Here is a 15,192-nt window from a genome sequence, read left to right on the forward strand (position 1 = left end):
CCAGTGACTCACGGCCTACCCGTACCCGGCCGCACCAGGGTCGCAAACGGCTACCCGTACCCGGCCGGGTACGGTTAGCCGGGTATCGGGTAGGGTACGGGTATCGGGTACCCGGTTGCGACCTCTGGCGACAAGAGACACCTGGAGGACGGACGAGGAGGAGGTGGGGGGGAGAGATTTGAGAAGACAACTTCAGAACCTTATTAGCGTCATCTCCCTCCCCCCCCACATGCCTCTCTCTCGCTCTCTATTCCATCCTTTATTGGATTCGGGGAGATAAGAGGAGGAGATTTCGTGCTCGAGACCGCGGCTCGCGGGGAGAGGGGAGGAGGGCCGATCGGGTCGTCACAGGGGGAGCGCATCGCCCCCCACCAGCCCCTCCCCCTCGACTCCCCCTCCCCTCGCCCCCCACTAGCCCCCCTCCCTCCTCGACCCCCCCTCCCCTCCCCTCGCCCCCCCGCTTCTCCTGCTTGAAGACGCGCGCGGCTACGGGAACTGCAGGTTGACGAGCCCCGTGGGCTGCTCGCGCCAGATTCATCCTCTTATCAGCTGTGTCCACGGATAAGAGAGGGTGGGGGGGGTGTGGGGGGGTGTGTGTGGGGTGTGGGGTGTGTGTGGGGTGTGTGTGGGGTGTGTGTGGGGTTGTGTGGGGTGTGTGGGGTGTGTGTGGGGTGTGTGTGGGGTGTGTGTGGGGTGTGTGTGGGGTGTGTGTGGGGTGTGTGTGGGGTGTGTGTGGGGTGTGGGGGGGTGTGTGGGGTGTGTGGAGTGTGTGGGTGTGTGTGGTGTGTGTAGGGGTGTGTGGGGTGTGTGTGTGGGGGGTGTGTGTGTGTGGAGTGTGTGTGGGGTGTGTGGGGTGTGTGTGTGTGGGGTGTGTGTGTGTGGGGAGTGGAAACGGCAGTAGAAAGCTTCACACCACCTACGTCTGTCCACTTGTGGCGCATCCTGTAAAAGAACCCGCGCCGACACGAATGAGCGACCCCCGATGCTAATGTCGTGGATAAGTGCATTCTCATTTATTCCGGACACAGTGCACCATCCTTCACTGCGTACGCGGAGCACTTGTGCAGTTGTTGTTTCTCCCAGAGGCAGTCAGTGAGCGAACAGGATATTGTTTGTATCGTTGGTCGTTTTGTCGTCGGCTAATGGTTAAAGGCGCAGCCCTGCAATGACGGCTCGCTCGCCCAACCGCCGGCGAAAGAAACATTCCACTCGGGCAGCGGCTCCCCACCTGGGGTGCGAGATGCCCTTCCTCGGGGTGCGAGACGTGGGCAGATTTTATTTTTGGAGAAAGTAAATAATCGAAACACAACTTAAGCACGCACTTAGTTTGATCAAACCCGGTGTGTTTATTAACATTAAAGGTGAAGAATCACGAACTGGGTTAGAGGCCTTCCACGACCGTTCCAAGTTACACTCGAAAGTCCACGAGACTTCACGCTGCTCACGCGACGGGCCACGTGGAGGTGTCGGTGTTACACCACCCGGTTTCACAGAAAGAGCTTCACGGCTCATCGGATTTCTCCAGTATAAATACAAATCCTTTCTTTTTTTCTTCTTGGTTCTTTCGGTAAAGTCACGTAGAATGGAAATAATAAAATAATAAAAATAAAACATTATTTTATGATGTTGTATTTTTATTATTTTATTATTTCTATAAAATAATAAAAATAAAACATTATTTTATTATGTTTTATTTAAATTTTTGTATTATTTCCATTCTACGTGACTTTACCGAAAGAACCAAGAAGATGAATCCCTGCAGTCACGAAAGCTTTAAATCGAAATACAAATCCTTTATTCTGATTCTCCTGATCCACTAGCTCCATGCCTTTCCCCATCTTCCTCCTCTCATTCCCCATTCTTTCTCCCCTTCTCTCTTCCCTCTCTCATTGCTCACCCCCCCACCCACTACACACTACATCCTTGATCTCTACTTCCCCCCCTTCCCGTCGTTGTGCCCACGGGCTACAACGAGTTGCTCGCAGCGGAAACCGGTTCGCAAGAGCTGGCGGGGAAGAGCAGAACACGTGGGGGGGGGGGGGGACGACGACACCCATTGCACGGCGAGACACACAGACTCGCTGAGCGGCGTTGTGCCGCAAGCCATCCTAATGCGCCTGATGAAGCTAGTTGTAATTACTGGCGAAACGTCGTGCTGTAAATGCCGTGGCTTGGCTCTCCAACACACAATTCGTAGTGACTGTACTCGGGACGAATTGGCACGTTCTGTGTACGTGACAAATCTTACTAATTGGCTGTGTTTTGTGCTGGCGGGTTTAACGACACATTTATATATGTATGCGATCTCACCCCCCCCAACCCCCCCCCCCTGTATTATGGATGATATTGGTCACGACAGCCCAAGTGCTAAGACGTTCTGTTGACGCACCCCAAGTGAACCTTTGCTCGGTGGGAGATCGCCCATGCTCCTCTGTTGCGCCCCACAGTCTAAAAAAATAAACCCGACTCCCTTTCCTCCAAAACACCTCTTGATGTCAGCTCGTTTGCCCCTTGTTCAAGTCAAGGTTCAATGCCTCCCGCGTGTCCTCTCTCCCTTTAAGACCGGCTCCCTCGGTCTCTCTCTCTGAAGTAAACACGAGCCCGCCGTGCCTGTACGTGTCCTACTGATGTCCCCCACTGGGCATCTGTGAAATCGACTGGACATGTATGAAAATGAGCTTCATAGCTCATCGGATTCCTCCAGCAGAAATAAATATTCTCATTCTGTAGAGCGTGTTCAGATGCGGTCTTGTTCAACGCCGCTGCATTGCCATGTATTCAGGTCTCTATCTCGATCTGATAATCTCTGTGTAAGTCTATGAGTCTCATAAATGCTATGGGTCTCTGTGAGTCTGCATGCGAGTCTGTGGGTCTTTGCGTGAGCCTCTGGGTCTCTATGTGAGTCTCGGGGTCTCTATGTGAGTCTGTCTAGAACAAAAATGCACTCTTGCCGTACAATATCTTGAGATGGGCACGCTTATACGGGATATAAATGCACGTCGGACAGTATTTCAGAGCTTAAATCAACGCAACACTTATTCACTCGTAGGTAAGAATAACAGCTGGTATCCTGCCATAGGAACGTGGAGTTCCCACCACTAGGTCTTAGCTGTAAACAGCGGATGAGTCTCTCCCCATGTTGGTTTGATTAAAAAAACACTTTGATTTTTTTTGTTAAATCAGTAAGTAGATAACTGGACTTTCATATAAAAACGGCAAATATGAGCTTACGTGACGTTACCATACACTAGTAACACATTGCATCATCGGTCAGCAGAGCCATTCATTCAGGAAAGCCTCACCGAATCCGAAGACTCATTTTTCATGCCACCTTCTCAACCCGAATTGTTTTTTGTTGTTGCAGGTGGGCGCTAAAGCCAGAGTGGCCGGTGATAGAGAGAGGAAACAAAAAACAAAAAAAACTCCCATCACCTCTAGGCACACGAGGGGACCACACTCCGTGACGGTCCGCACAGATGGGTTCACGAACCCGGGGCTTGCGAGCCTAGGTCGTGGTGTCAACCATCTGGACGCCCGTGAGAAAAATAAAATATCTAAAATACTTCTAAAAAAACACGCTTTAATGAAATGTACCCTACTCGTAATGGCAGAACTCCACGACTTCAGGAAGTGGCCCCGCAGCTTGCCATAACGTAAGGGGCCGTGGTGATTTACAGGCAACGTGAGTGGAGCGTGGACAATTAGACCCTTAAAAAAATCGTTAAAAATATGCTTTTTTTATTTTTAATGATGGAATATAGTATTTTCATCAGTATGACATGCGTATACCAAGTTTGCAGTCGATACGACATTGGGAAGACGGTTGAAATTGAGTTACAAGATTTGAGGATACGACAACAGACAGAGTGAGATAAATAAAAACGTGTAAAATGTTTAGAAATATATTTTAAAATTTTAATGAAAGAATATAGTATTGTCATCAGTATGACATGCGTATACCAAGTTTGCAGTCGATACCACATTGGGAAGTGGGTTAAAATTGAGTTACAAGATTTGAGGATACGACAACAACAGAGTGAGTTAATAGAAAGCGTGTTCAAAAGATTTTTAAAAAGATTTTATTTTATTTTTTATGATAGAATATAGTATTGTCATTAGTATGGCATAACCATACCAAGTTTGCAGTCGATACCACATTGGGAAGTGGGTATAAATTGAGTTACAATATTTGTTAAGGATACGACAACAGACGGAGTTAAATAAAAGCTTGTTATGATAAAGAGCTTCGTGGTTCATCGGATTCCTGCCGCGTCGACGTGTTGCGTTTTTAAATCCTTTATATTAAGTTCACTTGCTTGCTTGCTTAGGACCGTGCAAATCTTTCGGTCGTTTTTTAACCCACTTCCCGTGATTCAATCGAGCTGACATTTTCCACACAGACTCGTTGTGCGTGACAATTAATGTTCGTGAAAAAAAAATCAAAAATGTTACACTTTTTAGGACAAAAATATTATATTTAATTACCAATTGCTTAATGCTGCCATGCAATCATCTGACCCATAGGTGGCAGCCATCTCAAGCCAGAGGACGAGAGGACTCTAGCCGCCACGCATATAAAGGATTTATAGTGAAAAACTTTGTTTTTACGGGTTATACTTGTTTTTTAATTGCGATAGGAGGCAGCGTTGCGGGGTGGATGGTCCGCACGCTGCGGGCTGCAACAACAACAACCAATCACAGACGGCGGTGTGCGGCCCAGTGTTCCCCCCCACCCACCCTCCCTCCCAGGCCTTAATTAACCTCCTTAAGCAATCGCGAACGACCGCTAATGAATGTAACTCGCGTTGGCTGCTGTCCCGGACTAATGGCTTGGGGAGGGGGAGGGATGGGTTTGTTCTTTATTTCTGCTCAAGCTCGAGTCAACAAAGCGACCGTTCCATTCGGCAAACGCGGCGGGAGAAAAGAGAAAAAAAATAATGCGGTTGTGGTGGCGGTTGTGGTTGTGGTTGCTTGGTCAATGGTGATGCTGATGTTGTTTCCAAGGCGATCTTGTCGCGGTGATGGCGATGGTGATAATTATTATAAATAAAATCGCTGTCAGCTGTGCGGAGCGCCATTCAAGGACACGTGGCGCGTTTGTACTGGGTCCGTCTTTCGGAAATTAAGGGGGTTTTGATTGCGCCGCTGTAGATTTACAGGACCGTGGAACATGATTTAAAATGGAAAATGTTAGCCTCTAATGATGGCGACGGGAGCTCAACAACAACACAAAAAATGTGGTTTTGTGCAATTACCGTCTGCGCTTGTGTTTCGTGGGAATATTTACTCGTGCGGTTAAAACAAATTTTTATAAAAACCCAAAGTGGTCTCCCCGCTACTCAAATATGCATTGGCGCATTGGCGGGCATCTACCCTTTTACAGCCCCGCGGAGCGAGCGATGGAAATTCCACATTCCTATGACGGGGGGATGGGGGGGGGTCTATCCGGACGACAACCGCTGTTGACTTCTACACAAAGTGGTACTTATTTTATCGATCGTGCAAGAACTATGGGCTGTATAAACCACCAAAGACATATCCCCTGTATAGCCTTAACAGACTATTGGGGCAAGTGCTGATAGCGAGCACCTACGAAGGCCGGCACGGCACACGAGGGGGTGAGTGGCCAGCACCACGCCCGGCCGCCTTTGCCTCCCCAGTGGCGATATTTACGCATCGCACCTGGTACCCATTTGAGGCTGAGTCGACCTAGGGGAGGCCCAGGACCGGTTCAGATAACCGTCACCCGTGTCGGCTGTGAGCGGGAATCGAACTGGGGTAACGGGGGATTCGTAGCGGAGCGCGCTGACCGCTACTACACTACCGCTCCCCACCACGTCCCCTCCCGCAGCCAGGATGTGAACTCGCGACCCTTGCGATCGCGATCCGCTCGCTCTGAAGCCGGGCCACCTGGCCAGATTTGTGCGATTTGACGACGTTCGGAGTTAGTTCCAAATCTTCTTGGTTCTTTCGGTAAAGTCACGTAGAAGGGAAGTAATAAAATAATAACAATAAAACATAATAAAATAATTCTCACGACGTTTCGGCCACAGCGCAAGCAGGTGACCTGAGGACGGCTGCTTGCGTTGTGGCCGAAACGTCGTGAGAATTATTTTATTATGTTTTATTTGTATTATTTTATTACTTCCCTTCTACGTGACTTTACCAAAAGAACCAAGAAGATGAATCCCTGCAGTCACGAAAGCTTTAAATCGAAATTTAGTTCCAAATGTTACCGTCGATCAAAAACACCGGCCCACGCCAGACGGACGGACAGACGGTCAGCCAGCGATGGAGTGACCTCCCGTCGTGTGAGTGGACGCGTGTTGAACTTCTTCAGCACCGCACGTAGTCAACCGTGCTCATCGGAGGTGCCGCAGGGCAGACGGACGTGACCCGTGGCAGCAGGAGGAGAAGGAATGATAAGATGTAATTGCAACGGGGGGGGGGGAGCGGTGGTGTAGCGATTGGCACGCTGCGCCGTGAACCCAGCGACCTGAGTTTAATTTCCACAGACACTCCACGTTGGTGGCGAGTGATGTGTGGCCCCCATCCGTCCCCCTACCCATCCCCAAAGCGTCACGGTGGCGAGACTTTAACTACCTCGGCTGGTATGCAGGAGGGCGTGGGTGCGATTTCTACCCTGACGCCTGCTGTAATATTTGAGGTTTGCGTCCCTCTCATCATCATCACGGTGGCTAGGAGATGTTAACTACTTCGCCTGGTATACAGGAGGGCGTGGGTTCGATGCCGACTCTGACGCCTGCTGCTGTAATATTTTGAGTTTGCGTCTCTCTCATCATCATCACGGTGGCTGGAAATGTTAACTACTTCGCGTGGTATACAGGAAGTCGTGGGTTCGATGCCGACCCTGACGCCTGCTGCTGTAATATTTGGAGTGTGCGTCTCTCTCATCATCATCACGGTGGCTAGGAGATATTAACTACTTCGCCTGGTATACAGGAGGGCGTGGGTGCGATTTCTACCCTGACTCCTGCTGTAATATTTGGAGTTTGCGTGTCTCTCTCATCATCATCACGGTGGCTAGGAGATGTTAACTACTTCGCGTGGTATACAGGAAGTCGTGGGTTCGATGCCGACCCTGACGCCTGCTGTAATATTTGATGACGATTGCTTGTGTTGCAATCGAAGCATCGTATGCTAGTATTTAATTTATTATTTTATCTTTACACGTGACTTTACCGAAAGAACCAAATAGTAATTCCTACAGGCACGAAAGCTCCAAATTAAGTTAGAGCATACTCTTAGGTCTTTTCGGTAAAGTCACGTAGGTAAAAAATATTATTAAAATTAATAAAAGTAAAATGAAAAATCACAACGTTCCGGAGGCAACACAAGCTTCCGTCTTCAGGTGGAACCGTCACAGCACGATTGCTGTATCAAGTAAAGAAGACCTGAAGACGGAAGCTTGTGTTGCCTCCGAAACGTCGTGATTTTTTATTTTACTTTTATTAATTTTTATTTTATTTTTTACCTACGTGACTTTACCGAAAAAACCTAAGAGTTTGAATTTTTGCAGTCACGAAAGCTTCAAATCTAGAATTAAGTTAGAGCACGTCTGTTCACGACAATAATGATGTTGACCGTATTAACCGACCGTACAAGTCGCCGTATTAAACGCTCAACAAATTCCAACGAGGTCGCTTACGCGTTCAGGCAGCGTTCCCCATTGAGTCTAAAATTCCAACCCCCCCCCTCTCCTCCTCGTTTTGTGCGGCTAACATAAAAAAAACATTCAAAAGCGGTAATGCAAAGATTCCTAGGCAGTGTGTAAATAAATGTACGCGGTAAATTCGCCCGTGAATTGACACCGGTGTGATTGTCGCCGGGTTTTTCTTTCCATTTTTTGTTGTTGTTTGGGGGGGTTCGTCTGAGACTTTTGTCAATGAAGTGAATGCAATCCGGGCTCCATTCACACAGGCTTTTGTCGAATAAGCGCTGCCCCCTATTTCACCGACGTGTTCCGTTGCACGCAAGGTCATCTACCGCGCGCTCAGCAAATTCAATTACCGCCTCCCCCTTTACACCCGGCTGTGATGATGGTGGTGGTGGGATGGTTTTGAGAGTTTGTGTGTGTGTGTGCGTGCGCGCGTGTCTGGCTTGCGTTCACGAGAAAATTAGAACGTTTAATTATTTTTTCTAATTGTTATTTATAAAGCCGTTTCAACCACAGCGGCACGTTCCACCCTCCCGTCATCGCGGTTGGCTACGTACGGTGCGAAAGAAGTTCAGAATACACACATTTTTTCAACGAATTGTATTATGTGGTAATGATTTTTTTTTAATGTCCATCGTGATTTCATAGCCCCGCCGATCCGCTTCTGGATGCGTGGCCTGCCCCAGAAAGTTCCGGATAATTTGGCTGGAATCCCCTTCGCATCGATCGATGTTCTCAATCGACACGGTTGGAATCGCGTCAAAAAATATATCGTCATCATCGCCATTAGTATTGTTATACTGGTAGGAACCTCCTGGTTACACCAGCCCACAGGGGATTATTGTGTCCGTCCGTCCGTCGTGCATCCAAAAATGGGAGAGGTGGGGCTGGGTGGAGAGGGGAGGGTGGGGAGGGGCTGGGTGGGGAGGGGTGGGGCTGGGTGGGGAGGGGCTGGTCACCCCGTGGTGCCCTTATAAAACTCAACGTTTAACCTACTCACGCCGGCTTGTGCCCGCCCTCACAGTCGGGCATATTTGCGGAATACACCACGCCGCCGTTGACCCTGGCCATTGACCGAGCAACCCAACGTTCCTACCAGCTCCCTCCGCAGGAATGTGTTTTTAATTGTCCCAACGTTATCTAACTGGCGAACGTATTCTCAATACCTTGGGCGTTCCTAACAGATGCAACACGTTCGTCAACAACACTGCGCTCTGAAAAAGAAAGCATAGAACAGGCGACGTTTCGGGCAATGGCCCTTCACAAGCACTAAGTGAGGCCAGTGATGTCGAGTCTATTTGACGAGTGTGTTGAGGTGCTTGTTGTTTGTGCGCGCGCACCGCTGCCAACACGGAAGCAGCAACATCACCAAAATTAGTTCTCTAATTAATTGGCTTGGGGAGGCATCATGCTTTGCCTTCTGGCACATGCCTAGATTGTGTGTATGTGTGAAAAGCTAAACTTGGAATGTCGGGGTGTCGTGAGCTACGTAGCCCAGTACCCGTGATGTTCATGGTGCAATTCACTGGAAGGACTGTGTGTTGTTGTCTTGGTGTGGTCTGGGACTGTTGTTGTTGTTGTTGCCCTGCCCAAGCTTGCATTTTGTGTTGGAAACTCTCCAGGAATGTATGTGTTTATGCAATCTGTACTTACACGCTTTATTTGTATTTATTTGTGGTGACTTGCTCACCTTTGATCTGTTCTGTACGCCTATCGTGTTTCTGTATTGTTCGTTGGTGTAACTTGCTGACCCCGTGCCCCGACTGGACACCTGTGACAAAGAGCTTCATAGCTCATCGGATTCCTCCTCCCGCAGTCTCAGTGAAGATTCTGATTCCGAAACATGGAGCGTTGGGCCCAACGTTGCATCTTTAGTGGGTGAAGGCTTCGGCCGGGCGGTTGAGTTAAGATACTCGACGTGGTGCATTGAGCGAGCGATGATGGTGATGATGATGATGAGAGTAATGATAATGGTGGTGGTGATTATGATAATGATGGAGATGATGGTGATGGTGGTGATGATGGTGATAATGATGATAATGATGATGATAGAGGTGATGATGATAGAGGTGATGATGATGAGAGTAATGATGATGGTGGTGATTATGATGATGATGTAGGTGATTGTGGTGATGATGATGATGGTGATGATGATGATGAGAGTAATGATAATGGTGGTGGTGATGGTGATGGTGATTATGATGATGATGGAGGTGATGGTGGTGATGATGATGATGACAGTAATGATAATTATGATGATGATGACGATGATGGAGCGTTCCTTCGAGCGGCGTCATTGAATTCGCGGCTCTGGGTCACGTGACGAGGGTCAGGGCCTATTTAATGACAGGCCGCGCACACGTGGGACCAGTCACGTGATGGCGATGATCAATAAAGATGTGGAACGTGTCGGTCACCGCATATGAAAGCCACAGTTCGGATCAATACCACCCTAAAGCCTGTAGTTTACAGCAATGCACTATGAACCCGGTGACCAAAAGTTCGATTCCCGGCCATGAAAAACATCAGGTGCAGTGATAACGCAAGTCGGTCCAGGCCCACTGCGTCACTGGCACACACTGACCGGCGTGGTGAAATATGGTCAAACAAACCCCCAAAAACTGCAGGGCATAGGGAGGCCTTTGTCCGGCGGTGCCATTCATAAAAGGGCCGTAAATGTTTAATTGTCAAATATAATTGAGACCGCCGGCCGTCTTAACCGTAGCATTGAATGAATGGTGATGGTGCGTCTGGGTCAATGAGCGTCATGTCTCGCTCCGTGTTGTGTGTGTGGTCTTTTTTTGTGTAAGCGCTGGGAACACTTTTTATGTATTTGCGTGGCCGGTTACTCACTCAACAACTACAAAAGCTCCCCTTTTTGAGACCCCCCCCCCCCTTCTCGGTAAAAAAAATTAAGAGACGTGCAAAAAATTAAGTTAACCCATCGTTACTCTCTCTCTGCCCCCGCCCCCTCTCTCTATTTAATGCCTCGACACAGAGGCGTGGTTTCTCTGTGTGCCTATGTATGTGTCTCTCTCTATGTATCTCTGTGATATCTGTCTGCTTATATGTCTGTCTATATGTCTCTGGTTCCGTGTTGTATCTCTCTCTCAAATTTAGCATTCTCAGGAATAACGTAATCAACCGGGTAGGGTGTTGACTGTTATGTTATCCGACTCTCTGTTGTATTACATTACATTTCTAAGTATACTAGATTTGTGTTTCTATTTCATTTATACCTGATGATGATTGCTTGTATTGCAATCGAAACGTCGTATGCTAGTATTTAATTTATTATTTTATCTTTATACGTGACTTTACCGAAAGAACCAAAGAGTCAACCCATCGTGTTGGCGAAACGATTCGATATGAAACGCGCTCCCCCAGAACCACGCCGAACATGTATGTTGTATGCATGGGCGCCACGGTGGCTAGGAGATGGTGCCTACCACGCCTAGCATACAGGAGGCCGTGGGTTCGATCCCAACCCTGACGCCTGCTGCATACTTGAAGTTTGCGTGTCTGTCTTCCCGTGGTCGCGTGGATTTTTCTCAGGGTCCTCCGGGTTTTTTCCCCCTGCACATATGAGAACGTGTGGGAGGCAGTGGTGCAGTGGTTAGCTCATTCGCGACAAACCCGGCCATCCGAGTTCGAATCCCAATGGCGAATGTTTTAACCGGTCCTGGACCTCACCTAGGTCGACTCAGCCTCAAAATGAGTACCTGATGTGGAGCGTAAACATCGCAACTAGGGAGACAAAGGTGGCCGGGCGTGGTGCTGGCCACCAGAGGTGTGGACTCGAGTCATGTGACTTGGACTCGAGTCAGACTCGAGTCATGAATTTGATGACTTGCGACTCGACTTGGACTTGGACTTGCATAACAATGACTTTGTCCCACCTATGAGATGTGGACTCGAGTCATGTGACTTGGACTCGAGTCAGACTCGAGTCATGAATTTGATGACTTGCGACTCGACTTGGACTTGCATAACAATGACTTTGTCCCACCTCTGCTGGCCACCCACCGCCTCGCGTGGCCGTTCCAGACGTCACAGGTGCCGCTCGCTAACAGCACTTGCCCCAACAGTGGGTGAAGGCTACACGGGGGGGGAGTATCTTTGTCTTTGGTGCTGGCCACCTACCCCCGCGTGTGGACCTGCCGGCCTTCATAGATGCTGCTCGCTAACAGCACTTGCCTTGCCCCCAACAGTGTGTTGAAGGCGGCTACACGGGGCACCTTTGTCTTTGAGCTCCCCCGTTCCTCACCCTGGGTTCCCTCCAGTCTCAGAGGCCACGCGTCCCTTGCCAAGTGCCTTCTCTCTCCCCCTCTCTCTCTATCCCCCAATCTCCCTCTCTCTCTTTTTTAAATCCTTTATATTAAGTTCACTTGCTTGCTTGCTTGCGCGCTTACGACCGTGCAAATCGTTTTTTAACCCACTTCCCGTGATCCAATCGAGCTGACATTTTGCACACAGACTCGTTGTGCGTGACAATTTATTTTCGTGAAAATCTTTTTCCAAAATTTTACACTTTTTAGGAAAAAATAAATTTTATTTAATTACCAATTGCTTAATGGTGGCAGGCAATCATCTGACCCATAGGTGGCAGCCATCTCAAGCCAGAGGACGAGAGGACTCTAGCCGCCACGCATATAAAGGATTTATAGCGGAAAACTTTATTTTTACGGGTTAATTTTTTTTTTTACGATCAGAGGAAACAAGAAGATGCTCGGTGTAGTCGGCACTTTGCTTCGTTCATCATTTATTTTTGTTTGTTATTTTTTTCATTGCTTTGCTTTATTTGCTCCCCCCCCCCCTTTTTAAATGAAAGATTTCACGAAAGATGTCACGCTCTGCTATCCTTACCCATTCCCTCTCTCTCTACCCCCTCTCTCTACCCCCCTTCTCTCTCTCTACCCCCTCCCTCCCTACTCCATGTCTATGTCCCCCCTATGTGTTCTATGTAATATTTGTAATATTATTTTTAAAAAAATTCTCCCCCTCTCACTCTCCCCCCTCTCTCTCCCTCGGCCTCCGAGCCGCGTCGCTCCACTCGTGAAACACACGCCAAGTAAATGAGTTTTCATTCACATTTCCGTCCACGGCTCAGAGCCCCCCCCCCCCATCGCCACCCCATCCTCCTCCAAATCCCCCAGAGCCCCCCCCCCGCCCTTACCCCCTCGCATCTCTACACCGCTGCCCCCCCCCCCTCCCCCCGAGATTGAACGTTGAGATGTGGATGGAGAGGGGGGGGTCGGCAAGCAGAAATAACAAAAAGAGCCATTTTGTTGTTGTTGTTGTTGTCGAATTTGGCATGAAACGCAGTGCAATGTGAATACACACGTGGGGAGCGGTGGTGCAGCGGTTAGCGCGCCGCGCTTCGAACCCGACCCACCCGAGCTCGATTCCCGCTCACGGCCAACACCGGTGACGAATATCTGAATCGGTCCTGGGGCCTCCCCTAGGTCGGCTCGGCCTCAAATGAGTACCCGGTGCGGTGTGTAAGCATCGCCACTGGGGAGACAAAGGCGGTCGGGCGTGGTGCTGGCCCACCCACCCCATCGTGTACCGTTCTGGCCTTCATAGGTGCTGCTCGCTAACAGCACTTGCCCCAACAGTCTGTTAAGGCTACCCGGGGGGTGGGGGGGGGATCTTTGCCTTTGTACATTAAGTCACGAGGTCAGTCCGACGAAAGAGCCGCGGGGGTTGCCGACCTTCCCCCCCTCCCACTCGCCCCCGAGACGGAGCGTGATGGTGCTGATGGTGGTGAAAATGGAATGCAACGAGATGCGATGTGGGAGGTCAATGGTCGGTTCATTTCCATCACCGCCACGCGATCATTTCGCACCCCCCCCCCCACCACTTCCACCCCCCCCGCCCCCCACCTTTTGTTTCGCTCGCTCTAAAAGGTTCACGTGTAATGTGTTTATTACTCGTCGTATTTGGTTATGGATGGGGAGGTCGCGCTACGGTGAATTTACACGAAGTACAAAATGAAACCGACACGGAGCAGGTTGAGAAAGAAAAAATTAAACCGTAAAAACAAAGTTTTTCACTATAAATCCTTTATATGCGTGGCGGCTAGAGTCCTCTCGTCCTCTGGCTTGAGATGGCTGCCACCTATGGGTCAGATGATTGCCTGCCACCATTAAGCAATTGGTAATTAAATATAAAAAAAAAATTCCTAAAAAGTGTAAAGTTATGGAAAAATAATTTCACGAAAATAAAGTGTCACGCACAACGAGTCTGTGTGCAAAATGTCAGCTCGATTGGATCACGGGAAGTGGGTTAAAAAACGACCGAAAGATTTGCACGGTCGTAAGCGCGCAAGCAAGCGTGCAAGTGAACTTAATATAAAGGATTTAATAACACACAACAGGATCGGAATATTTTTACTGGAGGAATCCGATGAGCTATGAAGCTCTTTAGGTTTTCACGGATGTTCCGGTAGGGGCGGGTCAGAACGTTACAACAACAAACAATATAATAAAAAAAAACACGACAGGAGTGAAAAGTTATCGGAAAGGTAAACAAAGAACATAAAAATATAAAAAAATATATTATTTTTAATACTTACGCGATCTAACCCAAAAATTCTAGATCTGAAGCTTTCGTGACTGCAAGGATTTATATTCTTAGGTTTTTTCGGTAAAGTCACGTAGGTAAAAAATGAAAATTAATTAAAGTAAAATAAAAAATTTTAATAAAAATCACGGCGTTTCGGAGGCGAAGGATAAGCTTGTGTTGCCTCCAAAACGTCGTGATTTTAATTTTAAATTTTATTTTACTTTTATTAATTTTAATTTTTTACCTACGTGACTTTACCGAAAAAAACTAAGAATATAACCCAAAAACCTTTATTGTGAACGAGCTTTACTACCCGGCTTCGCCCGAGACTTGAATTCTTGTCTTGGATTAACACACGGCCTACGCGGTGGGGGGGGGGGTGACGTCAGCAGGCACACTGCGTGACGCTACCGCACTTGCCGTGCAAAATATATCTATTATTGCGTCCCGTCCCCCAAAAAAGTGTATTTTTATAATTTTTACATAGTGTACAGTCTGGAAAGTACCCACATGGCAAATTTAAAGTTTGTTGCATGTCGGGAAGTACACTAAACATTTCGAACAGACACACATAATCACAACTTTGCCTTGAATTTCGATGTAAAGCTTTCGTGACTGCAGGGATTCATCTTCTTGGTTCTTTCGGTAAAGTCACGTAGAATGGAAATAATAAATTAATAAAAATAAAACATTATAAAATAATTCTCACGACGTTTCGGCCACAACGCAAGCAGCCGTCCTCAGGTGGAGAACAGGTCTGTCGATGAGACAGAGTCAGACTCTTATTCTTAGGTTTTTTCGGTAAAGTCACGTAGGTAAAACATTAAAATTAATGAAAGTAAAATAAGTCAGACTCTGTCTCCTCGACAAACTTTGCCTTGGTCACGAATGCCGCACCCCCCCCCCCCCCCACCATGGACATCTCTACACTTGCCTCTGAGTCTCCG

The 15,192-nt window shown here is 48.2% G+C and overlaps 1 protein-coding gene across 2 annotated transcripts in view; it reads left to right on the forward strand.

Moving 5' to 3' along the window:
* Positions 1-15,192, forward strand: part of YJEFN3 (YjeF N-terminal domain containing 3) — a 93,244-nt gene that overhangs the window by 60,188 nt on the left and 17,864 nt on the right. Inside the window, exon 2 of one of the 2 annotated variants that reach the window (XM_078617401.1) lies at positions 3,365-3,536. The exons of the other annotated variant lie outside the window; for it this stretch is intronic. The gene's annotated coding sequence lies outside the window, so the exon portion shown is untranslated. The remainder of the gene's footprint in view (positions 1-3,364; positions 3,537-15,192) is intronic. 2 annotated transcript variants of the gene reach the window in all.

This window comes from Lampetra planeri, chromosome 53, assembly GCF_965212315.1.
Source record: "Lampetra planeri chromosome 53, kcLamPlan1.2.h2, whole genome shotgun sequence".
In the NCBI taxonomy this organism is placed as follows: Eukaryota; Metazoa; Chordata; class Hyperoartia; order Petromyzontiformes; family Petromyzontidae; genus Lampetra; species Lampetra planeri.